This window comes from Schistocerca americana, chromosome 2 (genome assembly GCF_021461395.2).
Source record: "Schistocerca americana isolate TAMUIC-IGC-003095 chromosome 2, iqSchAmer2.1, whole genome shotgun sequence".
NCBI lineage: Eukaryota > Metazoa > Arthropoda > Insecta > Orthoptera > Acrididae > Schistocerca > Schistocerca americana.
In genome coordinates, this window is record NC_060120.1 from 665,032,990 (window position 1) to 665,052,556 (window position 19,567).

Consider the following 19,567-nt stretch of genomic DNA (forward strand, 5'->3'; position numbering starts at 1 on the left):
CTGTTTCCACAAGTTAGGTCAAAATTTAGGGCGACAGATTTTCAGTATAACGTCAGCTGGGATTATTTGTATGGACATTGGTGTCGTCATTCACATTATGGCACTAGGGCGACATTGGTGTTGTCATTCAGATTATGGCATTAGATCTGAGCCAAAAATCCAACAAGAAGAAGAGAAAGTATAAATGCTAGATTTAGAAGAGGATTTTAAACATAAATAGCGCAGTGGAGTCAAACAATCTTATAAAGGACGTAGCATTCGTAAACAATCAATTTTTTGAATTAATTTAGAATAACAATAATCAATTTCGAGTACTTGTAGATCTGTGATATCGTGCTCTGTTAAAAAATTCCATACTCACATCAGAAGTACAATCCTGGTTTGAGTGAAACCTGAAGCGCGATTTCTATATTTGGAATTTGGCTATTACTTGTCGTCTTTCTAATGTTTATACTATGTTCTTAAAGTAAAATTTCAGATTCCTCATGTGAAGTGTTGGATGCTATTTATGATGACCTAAAGACTCATCTAAAAGGTAATATTTTCACTCTTACACCTCACATCAGTTAAATAAGATGAAATACCGAAGTTGGTCTACACAGAATTTCGGATTTATGCTTTGTGCAAGTGCGCTGACACTGTAATACACTTGATGATTTCCTTTATTAAAAGCTGTACGGAAGGTGAAATTAAATTGCGAGCAGAAACTTCACTACTTCCTTTCTCAAATCCACTGGGCAATCACGTAAAATCATTGAAGTTGCTGTGTACTCTCACCACATAAATCAACCATCATGTGCTCATAGCAGCAATGCCAAACCTTTTTAACTAGCATCAACTTGAATGAAGAAAATTAATATGACTTAATTTCTTAAAATATTATATTGCCATTATTCATGGCACATGTCATGATATCAGTTGCTCAGTACTCACCTCATATAACGCAATCATATTACACACTACTTTGTCATTATAACTGTGCATTTACCATATAGCATAAAATTATCAATTTTTTATATTGGCTTAGGTAAAGTAATGGCAATATTTGTATCAAACTTTCACAGCTGTCTCACTTTCATGTTAAAGAAAAGCAGCAACTTTTTCTAAAAATACACAAAAGAAAGCAATAAGCTTTTTTGGAAGTACACTATATTATATTTACAACTATACAGTTGCTACAAATTTTTACAAATTAACCTTTTTGTGTGCCAGTTGGACCTGCAGATCCTCCAGTCTCATAAAACTTTAACAGTTTGTTGTGTTCGTTGATATAGACATTGTGAACTCTTCCTGTTTTAGATTCTACAACATGTAAATTATAGCCAAGGGTGTTTTCGTACATGCAGTTCACAATTTCAATCAAATCTAGATATTTGCCTTTGCAGCACTTGTTTTTGTGTTTCCATAAACAAGTTCACTCCTTGTACAGTTCAATAAACTGTAAATTTTTGCTAACAACCATTTTTTGACTTTTCAGCCACTGTGAAACACACACATGAAAATGGCCATGACGCTTCGAAATTCAACCATGAGACAGCAGTCGAAAGACGCTAATTGGTGGTGGAGGATGAAAAGAAGAAGACCCTCATTAACGAGCAAACGTGTTTGTCAGATTTTCCCTTACCTTGCTGCTGATTTATCAAACAAGCCTGAACATCTACAAACAAAGTTTGTCAGTTTAACCTCACCTTTGATGCAGACACTCTTTATGTTTGCGAGTATTTCGATAGTAGTGAGAATGACCACAAACGTAGACAAAGCACATCTTGTATTCACTTTGCCACAGTGTTTATAGAAGAAAAAGAAGGTAAGATCCTGATCTGAGGAATAACCTAAAATGAGAGAAAAATTTACATGTGAAAATCTGATATTGGAAATATTGTTCCCAGAAGCTGATGATTACTTCAACTTTCTTTGGCTGCACAATGAAACTCCTAATAAGTTGTTGAAGTTAATCTGCCATCACACTGAGAAAGCGGACACAATTATGCGAAAATCTGCTTGTGTTTCGCAACGATTATCAATAAGTCTGAGATTTATGTCTACATCTACTTGGTAACTGGAGCAGATTTCGCAGATCTGAAGTTTGTATCCAGCATTGAGTTACTATCAAAATAATATATGAAGCAGTAAATGAAATATTAAAAGTCAATATTCCAGTAAGTGTTCTTATTAGTTTATTACAGCAGTTTTACATTTTTTGATTCCAAAACTAGAAACACAAAACAAGTACAAACACGTTTTTCACCTCGTTTTATACCCGTATAATCTGAATAATTTTCAACCAGCACATACATCTCAGCTTCAGGTTGACATGAACTGTCAGCTATAAAAACCTTCACTGTCAGTCATGAAAAATTTTAATAATTTTGAGTGCTTCATGTCTCACTATCAATGTTTTCGTATACTTGGCTGATGGATGTCCAGGTTGATACTGGACTGCCAACATTTATCATTATGGAACTGCAGTGGATATTCCTACTTTCTCCTTCAAAACAGATATCTCTTAGAAATTTATCACCCAATCGTCTTTGGCCACTGTCCATGCCATCTAGCTTCATGGTCCAAGCTTTTACCATCAAATCACTTTCAGTTTCTGACTTCTTAAAGTGTTTGTGCTTTCCTGTTCTTCCTGTGCACTGGTGCAGCTGATAGCAATTGTGTGGATGTTGACGTTGATGAGTGTGTTGGGATTCCTGCAACAATAAATAAATAAATACATGTACAATATATTCCTGTAATTCCGCCTGGGGTCAGTTGCCTTGCAACAGACACTGCCAGTCCCAAGCCCGGATAAAGGAGGAGGGTTGGGCATTGGGATAACAACCCAGTCCTGTAAAAATCTCTTTGTTACGAAATACAAACTTGCCTCGGATGTGGATAGATACAATGGAATACGGAAACTGCAAAGGACTAACGGTATACGATTTAGAAATTTTAATTTTGGATCTTGGAATGTTCAGAGCCTGTATAGACCAGGAACCATCCAGACTATGGTCTCAGAAATTAACCAACTGGACCTGGTGGCGGTACAAGAGACAAGATGGCTAGGAGAAGGAACTCACAAAGATAATGTATACACACTATTCTACAGAGGATGTGTAGATAAACACGAATTGGCACTGTTTTTGTAATACACAACGAAGCAGCAAATTCAGTGAATGAATTCAAAGCTGTTAACAAGAGAATATCCTACACAGTACTTGGAATCCAAGTGTCAGACATCACATTCATCAGTATTCATGCCCCAACTGAGGGTAAAACAGATGAGGAAAAGGAAGAGTTCTATGACCAACTAGAACAAACAGTTGAGAGCACACCAACTAGAAATATCAGGATAATGCTGGGAGATTTAAATGGAAAAGTAGGAAAAGAAAAATTCTACATACCAACCATAGGAAGGCACAGTTTGCATGATGAGACCAATGAGAATGGTCAGAGGATGATCAACTAAGCTATCTCAAAGAACCTGAGAGTAAGACCAACTTACTTCAAACACAAGAGAATGCATAAGGGAACATGGTGTTCACCAGATGGAAGAACCACCAACCAGATAAATCACATCTTGTTGGACCAGCACTATAGCCATAGAGTCATGGACGTCAGGTCGTATAGAGGAGCCGACTGTGCATCAGACCACTTCCTCATTGTGTGCAGGCTTAAATTCATATTCACCTACATGCGTAAGAAGAAGGGGACACTAGAACCTGCTTTGAATGTTGAGAAACTATGAGAAAGTGCCATTAAAGAACAATATGCTATAGAAATCAAAAACCATTTTGTGGTCTTAGAGACACTGGAATCAAGAGTGAATGTGGAGGAAAGGAGGATATATTGGGAAGAAAGAAGATAATTAAGAGGAGTAAATAGTTCAATGAGACATGCCAGAAGGCTACAGAAAAGAGAAGGAAGATGAGGGAGAAGTGGCTAGCTGACAGGGAGATTGAGCAGCAAAGGGAACATTTTATTAACATCAGAAGGGAGACAAAGCGAATCCTAAGAGCAGAGAAGAGAATATATCTAACCAGTTTGCTAGAACAAGTTGAAGCAGAGAGCCAAAACAAGAACTCAAGGCAATTCTTCCAATACATAAAAAATCTGAAATGTCGATTTCAGAGGCCAACTTTTTGCATCACAGATAAGGGTGGAAACTTTATAAATGACAAGGAAAGAATTGTAGAAAGATGGAAAGAATACCTCTCAGAACTGTTGAATCGCCCAGACCAAGATGAGATATTACCCACAAACACTACAGAGGAAAGGAAAGATGAAAAAGAATGGGAAGTTTGTGAAGAAGATGTGAAGATCGCAATCAAAGGACTCAGAAACAACAAAGCCCCCAGGGAGGACAGAACAACATCACAATTAATCAAGGAAGGAGGTGAGAGCTTACACTTAGACATATATAAACTGACCCGGTTGATATGGGAGAAGGAGACTGCCAGAAAAATGGAAACTGGCTATAATACGCCCAAGATACAAGAAGGGAAGCAAAATAGAATCCAGTAACTACAGGGGAACCAGCTTGTGAATGTAACATACAAGGTGCTGTCCATAATTATCCTCAGAAAATTGCAACCATTCATAGAGAACAATATACAGGACTACCAAGCTGGCTTTCAACCAAACCGACAATTGTTTGAAAAACACTGGGAATATGAAAAAGCCTGTTTGTCGATTTTCAACATGCATATTACAGCATCCACAGGAATAGCATATAAAATGCAATGCGTGATTTCAGAATCTCTGAGACTCTAGTGAGAATGGTGCAAACTTGTATGGAAGGGTGAAAGGCAGCAGTACATTTCCAAGGAGCCACATCGCAAACATTCAAGAATGAGTCATGCCTCAGACAAGGGGATGCTCTGTCATGTGTTCTGTTCAGTATCATCTTAGAGAAAGTAATAAAAGAGTGTAGGCAACAGGAGTGGGCTGGAGCAGAGGTGGACGGTAACTTCAATTGTCTCACATATGCAGAAGACATAGTACTAATAAGTGAATCAAAGCACAAGTTGCAAGAAATGTAGCAGAAAATGGACAACTATGCACAGAAGGTAGGGTTCAAAATGAATCGAGACAAAACAGAGTCCATGCAATTAGGAAGAAGACAAGAGCAGAAAGAACATCTTGAGATAGATGGCAAGAGGTTCAAGATAGTACACCACTTCAAATACTTGGGATCTTGGCTTACCACGTACAAAACATAAAAATGGACATCAAGGAAAGAATAGCAGTAAGAATGAAATGCATGCATTCCCTCACAGAGACGCTCGCCTTTAAATCGATCTCAGAGAACACTAAGATGAAAATCTACAACACAGAGATATGCCCAGCAGTAATGTATGGTTGAGAAACATGGAGCATGACTACGTGAGAAAGGGAAAAGCTATCAACATTTGAAATAAGTGTAATGAAGAAGATATGGGGACCAGTTTTAGATAACAGAGAATGGAGGAGGAGAAAAACGAGGAAATCTACCTTCTGATGCGACAACCAACTATCCTACAGAAGATAAAGAGTAAAAGAATACAATGTGTGGGCCATGTAGCTCGTTTGCTAGATGGAAGACAGGCGAAGATGGCACTAGTGGGGAAACCAAACGCCCCACTGAACGACCAAGGCACCGCTGATCCACGTCTGGCGAAGGACCTAGCAGCCCTGGGAACTGAAGACACCTGGAAGAACTGGGCACAAAACAGGAAGAAATGGAGGCAATTTGTGGAAGCAGCACATGGTCTCCAGGGCCTGTGATAGCTGAATATCTATTTATCTAAAATATTCCTCTATATTATAATTTATTTACAGATGTATATAGGGAAAAAAAGACTGTTTACGACTCATACAGAAAATAGACAGTGGTTGTAGGAGTTAAGGGGCATGAAAAGGAAGCAGTGATTGAGAAGGGAGTGAGACAGAGTTTCAGTCTGTACACTGAGCAAGCAGAAAGGGAAATAAAAGAAATCAATGGAGAAGGAATTAAAGCTCAGGGAGAAGAAATAAAAACTTTGAGCTTTGCTGATGACTTTGCAATTCTGCCAGAGACAGCAAAGCACTTGGAAGAGCAATTAAGTGGAAGGGACAGTGTCTTAAAAGGGGATATAAGATGAACATCAACGAAAATAAGACAAGAATAATGGAATGTAGTCCATTTGATCAGGTGATGCTGAGGGATTTAGATTAGAAAACGAGAAACTTAAAGTAGCAGATGAGTTTAGCTATTTGTGCAGTAAAATAACTGATAGGCAAAGTACAGAGGATGCAAAATATAGACTGGCAGTGGTAACAAAAGAGTTTCTGAAGAAGAGAAATTTGTAAATAGTGAATACAGATTTAAGTGTTAGGAAGTTGAAGCAGGAGAAGAGCTGTATTGTGTGAAATACAGAGGTGAGTGAGTGTGCTGGAACTTACCCCAGATCCTGCTAGTAGCGCCATGGCACCTTAACATATCTCAGTGTAGTGCACAAGTATTACACTATAATTAAGTATAAAATTTAAAGTCATGATTTTATATTCATACTTTGTCAACATATACTTTAATGTAATAACATTTTAAATGTCAAGTCTTAAAGTAAGTAAATCAATAGTTTTCAATAAAATACAGTTTTAACGAAAAATAAGTGGCGCTAAATAATAAAGCTAGAAAGTCATAAATAAGTGGTGCAAGTTTCAAACTAACAGAATAAAAATTACTTTCAGAATCCATATTTTTAAGAAAAATTGAAGGTGCTAAATATTACACTTAGAAATGTAAAAATTTCTATGATGCTTCAGGTCAACCTAAAAATAATGACTAAGAGACCACGTTAAGCTACCTCTTATAGTTTTTGAGTAATTTAATGAAAACCAAATTTGTAGCTAAAATATACCCATTTGTAGTAGATTAAGTGCCTCTAATTTTAATGATAGAAAAATTTTGGTTACTAAATATGATAAAACCTACTAAATAATAGAGCTATAACAAATCTTAGAATCATAGTATTAGTAACAAACAATACAAGATATATTAAAGTTATAGTTCAGAGGTAACGATCTACCATTAGTACCACTATAAAAATTCTAGAAGGCAAAGTTTTTATTCAAGCGATCTGAAACTTTTTCTGTGATTTCAAACAACCTACCAGAATGTATGTAAAAAAATAAGAAGATTCTAAATTAATTCATAACTTTGTTATTAAAGATTATGTGCCCGAGAAAGTGGTTGTTCAGAAGCTGCTGCGGTGTGCATAAGGCAGATAACAGCTGATGTTCCCTTGGCCGTCAGCTGCGGCCTGAGAGGTAGGAAAAAGGTTCACTTCGCACTCAGTCACAGTATGATCCACGTCTGTTAAACGTTGGATTGTGCTCTGACTCAGATAACGTCAGAGATGGGCTGTGACAAAACGCGTATTTTCTGTAATAACTGATAGTGAACTCATGAGGACTGTACCCCATCCTGGATCGATTATATTTTGCTTAAATAACTGTTAGTGTGACGTCCTTGATAATTACAAATCCGTCTGGCAAGTGGAGACTATTATTTCCACTTTTGTGGCGAGCATTTATTTCGAACATTTATTTGAGTACTAGTAGTCAGCGGGAAAGACAATTTGGTTAGAACGTACCAAGAGGTCACCTCTGAACTGCTACTTGTAATGTTTAGAATAGATAAATTTACTGTCAGTTGAACATAGTGACTTTCAAGTGTTGTGGCACAGATACTTTACTAAATATATGTATGAACTAGAACTTTATACTTTCATGTATAATCATAGTCCTGATCGCACTAAGAAGAAAGAGAAGAGAAACATTTCGCTCAGTGGGCCGGACCAAAATGTGGCTGTGCATACTGCAAACTATGGTCAGTATGTTCTCCATCGCTTTCTGGCTGACTGCAGAAACAGTTGCCAGGCTCACGTGAGAAAGACACCATACAACTCAACAAGACAATGACTGTCAAATTAAACCTGCCACTCCACACATGGTGTGTATCAGCTGGGAAAGGAAACTGAATAGTGAAAGTATTGGTAGTAAACAATGAACTCGTAGGCACTAACAGGATACTTAAGTGAAATAGGCAGAGACCAGTGCAAGAACAATGCTATGATTTACTCGCGAGTGTGGTGAATAAACAGTGGATGTGAACCACAGTAATCTGGATCGTGACGGAAGGAGAGAAGAAGACGACACTAGATCACAGCTGCCACAGGCCCTGAGGTCAAAAGAAGAAGGTGCATCATCACAGAGCTGTGTGAGCCTGCAAGACACCTGCTAGGTGCTGTGAGCTCTCACCATGCCTAGCCCATGTCCTGGAGTTACTGCAGTAGGCGATACCTGCAGCCATCCTCACTGCCACAGCTGCTGCTGCTGCCTACATTAAATCGTTACGCATCGCATCATAGTCACTGGTTCACTGTGCTGGCATCGTTCATCTAAGTCAAGCAGTTAAGTTAATTCAAGAATATTTAAAGTATTTGTTAGTTGTTATCTTTAGAGAAATTCAAAAAAATTTTTAAAAAAATCAATGTATCAATAGAGAAAGCAAAAATTGCCATATTGACCTGTTGCCATCTGCACAATTTATGAATTACAAAACATCAATATATTCAGCATGGAGAAGTAGACAATGTAGACTGTGCTACAGATACTACTACATCAATTGTGAAATTATAAAACATGTGACAAGATTTAATAAAATAAAGATATATATAAAATATTAATTACCTGATTTTCGTTTGTGCTACTACCAAGCTCCTCTTTCACTTGGTCCTCTAAAAATGAAAGTTGATGTTAATATCATGATATAGACCTACACCTACACATTGTCTGTGGATTTTCTTGTTTTATTGCTCTCCCACTGTATTCATCTGTAAGATATTTGTTTTCTTCTTCGCTACTTCCTGTGTGATGTTTGGCTGTGAAAGCTGTAACACCTCTATCATTTTGTAAAGTGCCACAATTCTCATTTTTTGTGTATCTAATCAATTGATCATAGTTTTTACAACTGTGGGAACTCTCGATAATGCGAGGTAAGTTGTAAAACGCACTCTTTCTCACTCAGAATATCTGGAAAACATCACAAGCAAGATCCGTCATCTCCAAAGCCCGGCCAGCAACACTATTGTTTCTGTTTTTGTTTATGCTATGGTATGACAAATTGTTTGATTGGTTACAGCGGTCTTTAAAGCGACTTTAACTTCTGAGGAATGGATAAAAGTGGCGTCACTCGAGTGCAACTTTGGTGATGTCGTCTTTGAAGCTTGTAACACCATAGCTCTAATGCTCTACTGATTTATTTTGCCTGTTGTTTTATTTAATGTTACATTGTTGAGCTTATGTAAATGTGTTTGATTGAATAGATACCATGAGAATGTTTATTCTTTTCTCTATTATAAACTTGATGTCTTTTATAATGTGGGAAGTTTGACTTATGTAATATGTACGATATGAGCAAATGATATGTTTATCTTTCTCACTTAATGTCTTTGATTATCTTTGAGATTGAATAATTTTGTTTAAATAATTTTTTATAGAAATGTTAATGTGTGCAAAGGTTCTGTTTTATTTAAAATGTTTGTTTGTTGTTATGTAAACTGCTGACCTTTACTTAGGGTTCTTATGTATATCGTATGTAAAAGTAGTTTTGGTTCCCCTTGGGAACGGAACTGTGCAATGCGCACAAATTATGGTTGGCCTAGGTAGAAAAGGTGGAACAAGAGTCAGTTGGGGACGAGCTACCAAACCGTGCACTGCCCATGTAAAAGTTGTATATTGTGCTGGTTTCGAGAGAGGCTTTTCCTGCCACTTACCAATGCCTTGGATGGATGGATAAATAGCTTAAACTATTCTGGAATTGGTATCTATCATCGCCACGAAGAAGGGACGGAGTCCAGCAATTCTGCCTACAAATTCACCTACCAGCATGCAGCTGCCACCACATCGCACAATCATTATAATGGAGCACTATAGTAATGTACAGTGAAGGATCAGCTCATTGGATGTTTTAGTGTGCACAAATATAAGGTAACTTACAACTGAATTCATGTACCTACCTTGATTTTTTCCGTATCACAACACCTCTCAGATTCCTCTCCATTTGAACTATGATTATCAAGTGTCCTAGATGTGGAAAAATGAAAGCTTCAAAGCCAAATATTTAATCAAATAATGTTGTTTGATCTTTGGTAAGAAGAGAGTATTCAGATTTACTGTGGATTTAGTGAAATTGTGAGAGGTAGTAAATATAGTCTTGTGAAAGCCTCTCAGTGATGGAAACAGTCCAATTTAAAGTTTTTTAGAGTTTCAAAGTCACCTATTTAATCATGTACTTGAAGGTTGAAGACTGTGGTAATAAAGACAATTTGCTGTTTCTCTTAAAAATTGAAATTCTTAAAACTGAGGCTTATAAAGTTTTGCTTACTTAATGATCATAGTGCTGCCTGTAGTAAATTTTAAAAGGTGAGTCAGTTTCTTGTAAATTTGCCAACACTGTGTCTCACTGCAGTACAAGTCGTGAATTGCAGTTGTGAAAAGTTGGATGCTTGCTAAGCACTTGTTTCTTTTGGGTATTGAAAGTGCATATTAATAGTGTAATAAGATTCACAGGTTATCCTTTACCACTATTTATCAAAACAATAATTTCTGTATTGAAAAGACAGTGAGAAGTAACCTGTTAGTGAATTCCATTTAACTTTCACTCTAAATAGAATAGTATTTAGTTGAGAGATATTTAACCTGTGACCAGTTCATAATTTTGCAGTGAACTGCATTTATAATTTTATGTCAGCTAGGAAAATATTTGAACAATAATACTGAACCTATGTCTAATTAATGATTCTGCAGTGAATATTAATAGTAATGTTATAAAGACTATTTAGTTTGAATAAGCCCTGAAAGTAATGGTGTGTTTCGTTATCTGTCATATTTATGCAAATAGTTTGTTCTGCTCTGTTAGCTTCCAATCTTAACCATGAACATATGCAGGTGTCAGAGTTCGTTGTACTCGCATGTGGCAAAATATATGTTGTGTTTGTCCATTAAGGTTACTCATACTTAATTTCTTGAACAAGAATGTCAATCATCCTCTTGCCTAATTAGGCTGGCGACCGTTTACTTTATTCTTCAAACAGTGTAGATTGACAAAAATATTATTTGTTACTGTTTGAATATTTACGTAATTCTGACTTTCACTTCTGATAAGCCACCTCCGTTAGCTCAATATAACAAAGTTCCTCTCAGAGGGCAACACTGCTTTGTTGCTTTATACCATAGTTATTTTAACAAGATAGTTTTATTTCATGACCTGTTTCCAACTTTGAGGTTATGGTATAGCAGTAGCGGACAGTAGTGTTATACATAGCTTTTCCGTGACAGGACTATTTGTTCTGTTGGGGCATGGTACGTAATAAACCAAACTTGGCATTTGATTAGATAAGCTACGTAAATCCAGTTGCACTGTTATAAGCTAACATGGCAAAATTGAGTTTTTTCATATATATATATATATATATATATATATATATATATATATATATGTGTGTGTGTGTGTGTGTGTGTGTGTGTGTGTGTGTGTGTGTGTGTGTGTGTGTATGTGTGTGTGTGTATTATGAAAATAAGTAGTTTCAAAGGTCACACTGCATTAAGAATCTCTCTAAAACATATTGTTCCGAATTTTGTTCCTTTTAATAAAGGAAAGGAGCTATATTATTACAGTGTCTTTTAATGCACTTGCACAAAGAATAGCACCAAAATTTAGTGTAGAATAAATTTAATATTTCGTAAAATTTAACTGATGTGTGGTGTAAGATTGAAAATATTAGCTTTTAAACTAGTCTTTAGAGCATCATAAATTGCATCGAACATATCACACAAAACTTTGAGAATGTGGTATGGCCCAAAGTACTAGATAGATGTAATCATGAGATGTCAAATATCGAAGCGTCACATTTAATTTTACTTGAGACAGAACTTCATCCTTAATACGAGTATCGAGTTTTGTTATAGATCTCGAATCACACCCCTACAAGTACTCAAAATGTGCTCTCGTTGACTGAAGGTGTTTCACATATGAGTCTTCATTTACGAGTGCTTTGTTTGATACCTCTGTGTTATTTGTGCATAAATTCCACATTCAGAACCAATATTGATACTTTCTCTTATTTCTCCTGGATTCTTGGCTCAGTTCTATTACCAGAACCTGAATGTCCATACGAATAATCCCAGCTGACACCATACTGAAACAAGTGCCACAACGATTTTGACAGGAGCATGGAAACAGCAGCACACAGCACCACTGACGTGTAAGGGTCATCTTACTTGCTGTGGTGTCACTTTTGTTGCATGTGTAAATCTGGCTTTAGACACTGTAAACTTGAATATGCAAGTATATACACATGTTATATTTCTTTAGTTTGAACCGCTCATGATATTGTACACAGCACTCCCATGTGGTACCATGCAGACAAACCTAAGACTAATTACATCATATAGAGAGGCGTTTAAACAGTCATTTTCCTGACACTCCATATGCTATCGGTATGGGAAGAACTCTAATACAGTGCACGATTCCAAGTTCCCACTGCCACGCATGTCATAGTGGTTAGCGGAGTGTATATGTAAACCTAAATTGCATTAAATTAATCAACTTATCTGACAATTTTATGACAAATGCCGTTGGGTACCTTTCAGAAAACTGTCTTCTTTTAAATATAAATACACACTGCCCATCACATCACATCAAAACATCCTACAACGCATTTCAAAAGGCGGTATTTCACTGGCTGTCAACAGACTGCCATGTCACATCACTTGACCTCAAGGTTTCTAGGAAAGAAGTTTTGACAGTGTCGTCCTCTGCTAACATCGTAAGTTAACCTACTTTCACCGAACCAATTCATATTATTGTAGTAGAGTTCGTGCTTTTGTTTCTTTCTAATCTTTATTACTGTGCTCTGTTTTTGTGGCAAATTTCAAATGTTCCATGACGTATTCTTCCACAACTGATATCAGACACCTGATAGCGAAAAATTATATAAGTTTGACGATAATAACTGAGCCGATCCCCCCGCTGTTTACAGGTAAGAACATAAGTTGGTGAAGTAATTTTTATTAAATAACATTTTAAGTGAAAAAATCACTTCTAATGAAGGAGAAAAGTACAGTTGTTTATGGTGTTATTAATTATGTAAATAAAAAGCATAATGGATAAAGTAAACAGGCTCTATTTACTCCCTTATAAATATTGTTTGATGTTTTTCCTTGTATGTATTTTCGCTAACAAATAAATGTCAATGTTTTGAAATGTTGTTTCATTTCTTAGCAAATTACAAAACAAAATTGACCAAGAACACACCTTGTGAATTTTGCTTTGGCCATTAAGAAAATTTATCATTGTTAGTTCCTCAATTCCAATAATAGATTCTGAGTTTATGCATCACAGATGGTAACTAATAATCTCATTTTCACCATTCGGTACTGTCTAAGTAAAATGACTTGATGTGACTGACAGTGTGAATACACCTTGACATGATGGTTCTGTGCTGTGACAGTCAGTGTGAATTGGCCGCAATGTTCTGGTATTCGAAAAAGCAAAATTTAATGACATCTCATTCCTCAATAGATAAAACATTCATTAACTACATCTTAATTCACATATAAGACGACTCACATGCCTTTATTTATATGTAATATGTATATCCATGGTACAGGGGGGCCTCAGTGATACAGATAGCCATACCATAGATTCAGCCACAATGGCTAGGTATCTGTTGAGAGGCCATACAAACATGTGGTTCCTGAAGAGGGGCAGCAACTTTTGCAAAACTTGCAGAGGCAACCGTCTGGATGATTGAGTGAGCTGGCTTTGTAACATGAACCTAAACAGCACTGCTGTGTTGGTACTGCGAATGGGTGAAAGCAACGGGAAATTACAGTGGTAATTTTTCCTCAGGGCATGCAGCTTTACTGAATGGCTAAATGATGATGGCGACCTCTTAGGTAAAATATTCAAGAGATAAAATAGCCCCCCATTTAGATTTCTGGATGGGGACTATTCAGGAGGATATTGTTATCAGGAGAAACAAAACTGGCGTTCTATGGATCAGAATGTGGAATATAAGATCCCTTAGTACGGTAGGTAGGTTAGAAAATTTAAAAATGGAAAGTGATAGGCTAAAGTTAGATATAGTGGGAATTAGTGCAGTTGGGTGGCAGGATGAACAGGACTTCTGGTCAGGTGAAACAGGGTTATAAATGGAAAATCAAATAGGGGTAATGCAGGAGTAGGTGTAATAATGAATAAAAAATAAGAACGTAGATAAGCTACTACAAACAGCAAGGGAATGCATTATGGTAGCCAAGATAGACACGAAGCCTCCACCTACCACAGTAGTAGAAGTTTATATGCCAACTAGCTCCACAGATGATAAAGAGATTGAAGAAATGTATGATGAGATAAAATAAATTATTCAGACAGTTAAGGGAGACGAAAATGTAATAATCATGGTAGACTGGAATTTAATAGTAGGAAAAGGAAGAGAAGGGAAAGTAGTAGGTGAATATGGACTGCAGTTAAGGAATGTAAGAGGAACCCACATGGTAAAATTTAACACAGAGCATAACTCAGTCATCGCTAACACTTGACTTAAGAATCATAAAAGAAGGTTGTATATGTGGAAAAGACCTGGAGACATCAGAAAGTCTCAGATTGGTTACATAATGGTAAGACAGAGATTTAGGAACTAGGTTTTAAACTGTAAGACATTTCCAGGGGCAGATGTAGACTCTGACCACAATTTATTGCTTATGAACTGTAGATTAAAACTGAAGAAACTGCAAAAAGGTAGGAATTCAAGGAGATGGGACCTGGATAAACTGAAAAGACCAGAGGTTGTGGAGAGATTCAGAGGAAGTACTAGGGAATGATTGACCAGAACAGGAGTAAGGAATATAGTGGAAGAAGAATGAATAGCTTGGAGAGATGAAATAGTGAAAGCAGCAGAGGATGAACTACATAAGAAGACGAGGGCTAGTAGAAATCCACGGGCAACACAAGATATTTTGAATTTAATTGACGAAAGGAGAAAATATAAAAATCCAGCAAATGAAGCAGGCAAAAAGGAATACAAATATCTCAAAAATGAGACTGATGGGAAATGCAAAATGGATAAGCAGGAATGGCTAGAGGACAAATCTAACGATGTAGAAGCACGTATCACTAAGAGTAATCAACTACTCTCTTTCAAAACTGCAAAAAGATAGGAATTTAAGGAGATGGGACCTGGATAAACATGAAGGGACCAGATGCTGCATAGAGTTTCAGAGGGAGCATTAGGGACCGATTGACCAGAACAGGAGAACGGAAGCCAGTAGAAGGAAAATAAGTAACTTTGAGATGTGAAATAGTGAAGGTAGCAGAGGATGAAGCATGTAAAAAGACGAGAGCTAATAGAAATTCATGGTTGAGAGAACACCTAGGGTTACATGCTTCTACATCGTTAGATTTGTCCTCTAGCCAATTTCACTTGGCTATTTTACAGTTCTTGTCAGTCTCATTTTTGAGATATTTGTACAGAAACCAGATGACAGTTGTAAGAGTCGAGGGGTACAATAGGGAAGCAGTGTTTGAGAAAAAAGAACTACCTGTATGAGTATCAAGAGCTCAGTTAGGAAACCAGTTCTAAGCAAAGAAGGGAAAGCAGAAAGGTGGAGGGAGTATATAGAAGGTCTATATAAGAGCGATGTATGTGTGGATAATATATATAATGCAGATGAAACGGGAGATTTGATACTGTATGAAGAATTTGACAGAGCACTGAAAGACCTAAGTCGAAACAAAGCCCCAGGAGCAGAAAACATTCTATTAGAACTACTGATAGCCTTGGGAGAGCTAGCTCACTAGAAGCTTTTGAAATGTTGTGCTACAGAAGAATACTGAAGACTGAATGGGTAGATCACGTAACTAAAGAGGAGATACTGAATGGATTTGGGGAGAAGAGGAATTTGTGGCCAATGTGACCAGAAAAAAGGTATTGGTCGGTAGGACAAGTTCTGAGGCATCAGGGGATCACCAATTTAGTATTGAAGAGAAACGTGGAGGGTACAAATTGCAGAGGGAGATCAAGAGATGAATACTCTAAGCAGATTCAGAAGGATGTAGGCTACAGTAGTTACTTGAAGATGAAGAGACTTGTGCAGTGTAGAGTAGTGTGGAGAGCTACATCAAACCAGTCTTTGGACAGAAGATTACAACAACAACAATATATGTTATGAGAGATACTGTGGCTTCTCTCCTTTCAAAGATATACTTTGGCTTTCACGATGACACTGATAGACATCTTTGTTCTCAAGATATTATCATGCAGGAGACGTTAGGTTCACTGCAGTGATACCTCTCAGTGACATCATTACGACTTATTTGACTCCAGTTTCGACTATTTTTGGTGGCTGTTGAGCTTTGTGGTCATATTGAGTCTGAGTGCGATGAACCTCCCATGGCATATAGCTCACATCTGGTATACTTGCTGCCATGGCTTAATGACTCCAAGAAATAATGTGACTGATTACTGTTTTCAATACATAATTATTTCGAGGAATGAATGTAGTGTGTGGCTAACCAAATTACATTTATTTCGGAACTGCAGCCCTCAAACGCACAATCACTGTGTGTGCCCTATTAGTAAAATATTACACACCACTGGATAAGCCATATCTGGCGTCATCTTATTCGATTGGAAATGTTTGTTGACTTCATTTTAATTTATCTGTTTATTCATTTGAAGACTATAACATGATGTAGTGTCATCTAGTTATGTATAAAACACTATATGTACTTTGTACATCAGAGTAATAAATGCAGTGTTACTATAACACTCTTCTGAAAACATAAAAAGATTATAAATATGAAGTATTATTTGATTGTGGTAGCTATTCTTGCACCCAAACTAAAGCACCAACTCATATCTTCGCTTGGTACACTCACTGCAATTTTGAAAACTATTACTGTCTTTCCTTTCCTTAAAAATGAAAACCTGCCAACTTCATGCTCGTTATTTACATATGTGTTACGATAAGTAATTGACAATATGCTCCCCAGTGGTAAAAATGTACTGGTTAAGTGAAACTTCTCCCTCTACAGTTGAAAATAACGGAAACAGCGAGAAGAAACAACAACAGAAACGTTCCTCCACCAGTAACATAAGTTCTGAGAGATACTGTTGCTCCTCTCCTTTCAAAGATATAATTTTGCTTTCTCAAAGGCATTGATAGATGTCTTTGTTCTCAAGGTATTAATATGCAGGAGACGTTAGGTTCACTGCAGTGAACTACATTTCATCTGCACACATAGTTTAATTGAAGATGTTCTTTTCTGGAAAAGAAATTATTAAGATAACTCTGTAGTTTGCAAATTTTCTTTTTTACTTTATAGACGGCTCACAGTAAGTTACTTTTTAAATTGTTTTTCAAATGTATCAATCTTTTCTGTGCTTCTTGTTCTGAGTGGTACCGAGTTCGTGTTACTAGATGATAACTGTGTTTTAAATATTGACTGGAATTTCTGTATTTCATCCTTAACATTTAAATAATTGACAATGACAATTCACTCCTGGTAGGGAGTGCTCTTGTATTTGTGTAACATCTAATGTTACAGAAAAGACGTTTATTAAACCAATAAAGCCCCCAGCAACTTTTAGAAAAATAGAGGTAAAAAATTAGAAGTAGCAGGATATGAACTTGCTACAATACACTTTGTTACCCAAAATCCATACATGGTACACCATCATGAATGCATACAATTTGTGACTCGGTTTTTCAATTATTTTTCACTTATACCTCCTCAAGACTTTAATAGTTGATATGCCTTTACCTTATATTAAATTATAACATATCATACCAGTAGCAATATGTTTTTGAGACAGCCTTAAAATTTGGAGCAACATATATTCATGTGAAACACATTGTATTTAAAGACCATCAAACATGATCTTCAACTAAAATGATGAAATCCATTATCACTTCTCCTTCTTCTTAGAACTCGATACTACCAAGGAAGTCTAATACATCCCAGACTTTCGTTACTGGGCACATACACTTCATTTTGACACCACAGGGAAGTATCACCATTCCTTTGGTAGTTATTCTTGCAGGCAGATGAATTAAAGCAGCAGCTCATTATATAGTCAGCTGGGTCATTCACTGGATGTCTGGAAACTACTGCAATTTTTTCTTTCCTGGAAAGTGAGAATCTGTCAACTTCATACTGATTATTTACATATCAGGATGTAAAAGTACTTAAGAAGAAGCTTCCCCAACGCTAAACAAATCTGCTGGTTATGATAAATATGTTCTAATTTGTGCAAAAAATTACAGTTCACTACCAGAAAAGGGAACTTTTTCCTGTGCACTTGATAGTAACTGAAACAAAGTGATAAAACACCGGCAGGGACATTCTTGTTCCAGTACCAGAATATATTTTGTATGTATATTTACTTTATTTGAAGACTTTATTGTTTGGAGTCTCCTAAAATAACTAGCTTGTAAATTTTCTTTTATTCTTCATAGATGGTTGAGACCATGCCACCTTTCGTTTTTCATGTTACAAGCTTTTCTATGTTCTTTTTGTTTGAGTGGTAGTTTGTTTTACCAGATAATCAACATCTTCTGAATATTTACTCGCAATTCCATGTTTCATGCTTGATTTGTAAATTATTGACAATGACAGCTCACTCCTGAGAGAGTGCTCTTATATGTACATAACATCAAATACTACAGAACATACTTCTATTAAATTAATAAGAAAAGTCCTAGAATCTTTCAGAAATATGAAAGGGGAAAATAAAATTTTTGCAGAAGGCAGAATGTGAATGAGAGTTTATTAATTCGCTACGCCACATCTGCATCCACTACATCACAGTGATCGTGTACAAATTGTGACCTTTTCCCATATCATACGGCACCTGCAGTCTTTAAATACTGGTAACTCATTGCTTGACATTTAACTGCAACAAAACGTACATTTCTAGAGATGTTGCTTGTGTTAGCGATTCAGAACAGCGTATTTTTAGCACACAAGTTATAATATAAAATAAACAATATACGAGCTTGACAAAATCCAATATATATGTCAGTAAGGTGACAATTACCGAAAATGGCTTCAATGAAACGACCCCTTCCTTTAGTGCACTGATTGCCACACACTTCTCAGTTGAAACCGATAGTTCATATTAGACACTGCTGACACCCCTGGATGATTCATCCCTCTTCCAAGGATATCGTGGGCCTGCAACCACACTGATCATGACAGCTCCCTTTTGGAGCGTCATACAACTGCAATTTTTGCTGTAGTGTACACAGAGAAATCTTTAGAGACCATTCAAAACCATTCTAAATGTTTCAATGTGATCCAAAGCAGCAAAGGGTGTTTATGATTAGTACGTACTTCTCCACAGAATTTCAATATGGTTAAGACAAGACTGCAAACCTGTTTATTAATAGATTTACTGTATCACTTGGTCTGGCTCACAAAGCTATGGTAATCTCAACACTTCAGACTTGCCTGGTTCATATGTTACCCTTCAGGGGCTGTTCCAGTGAA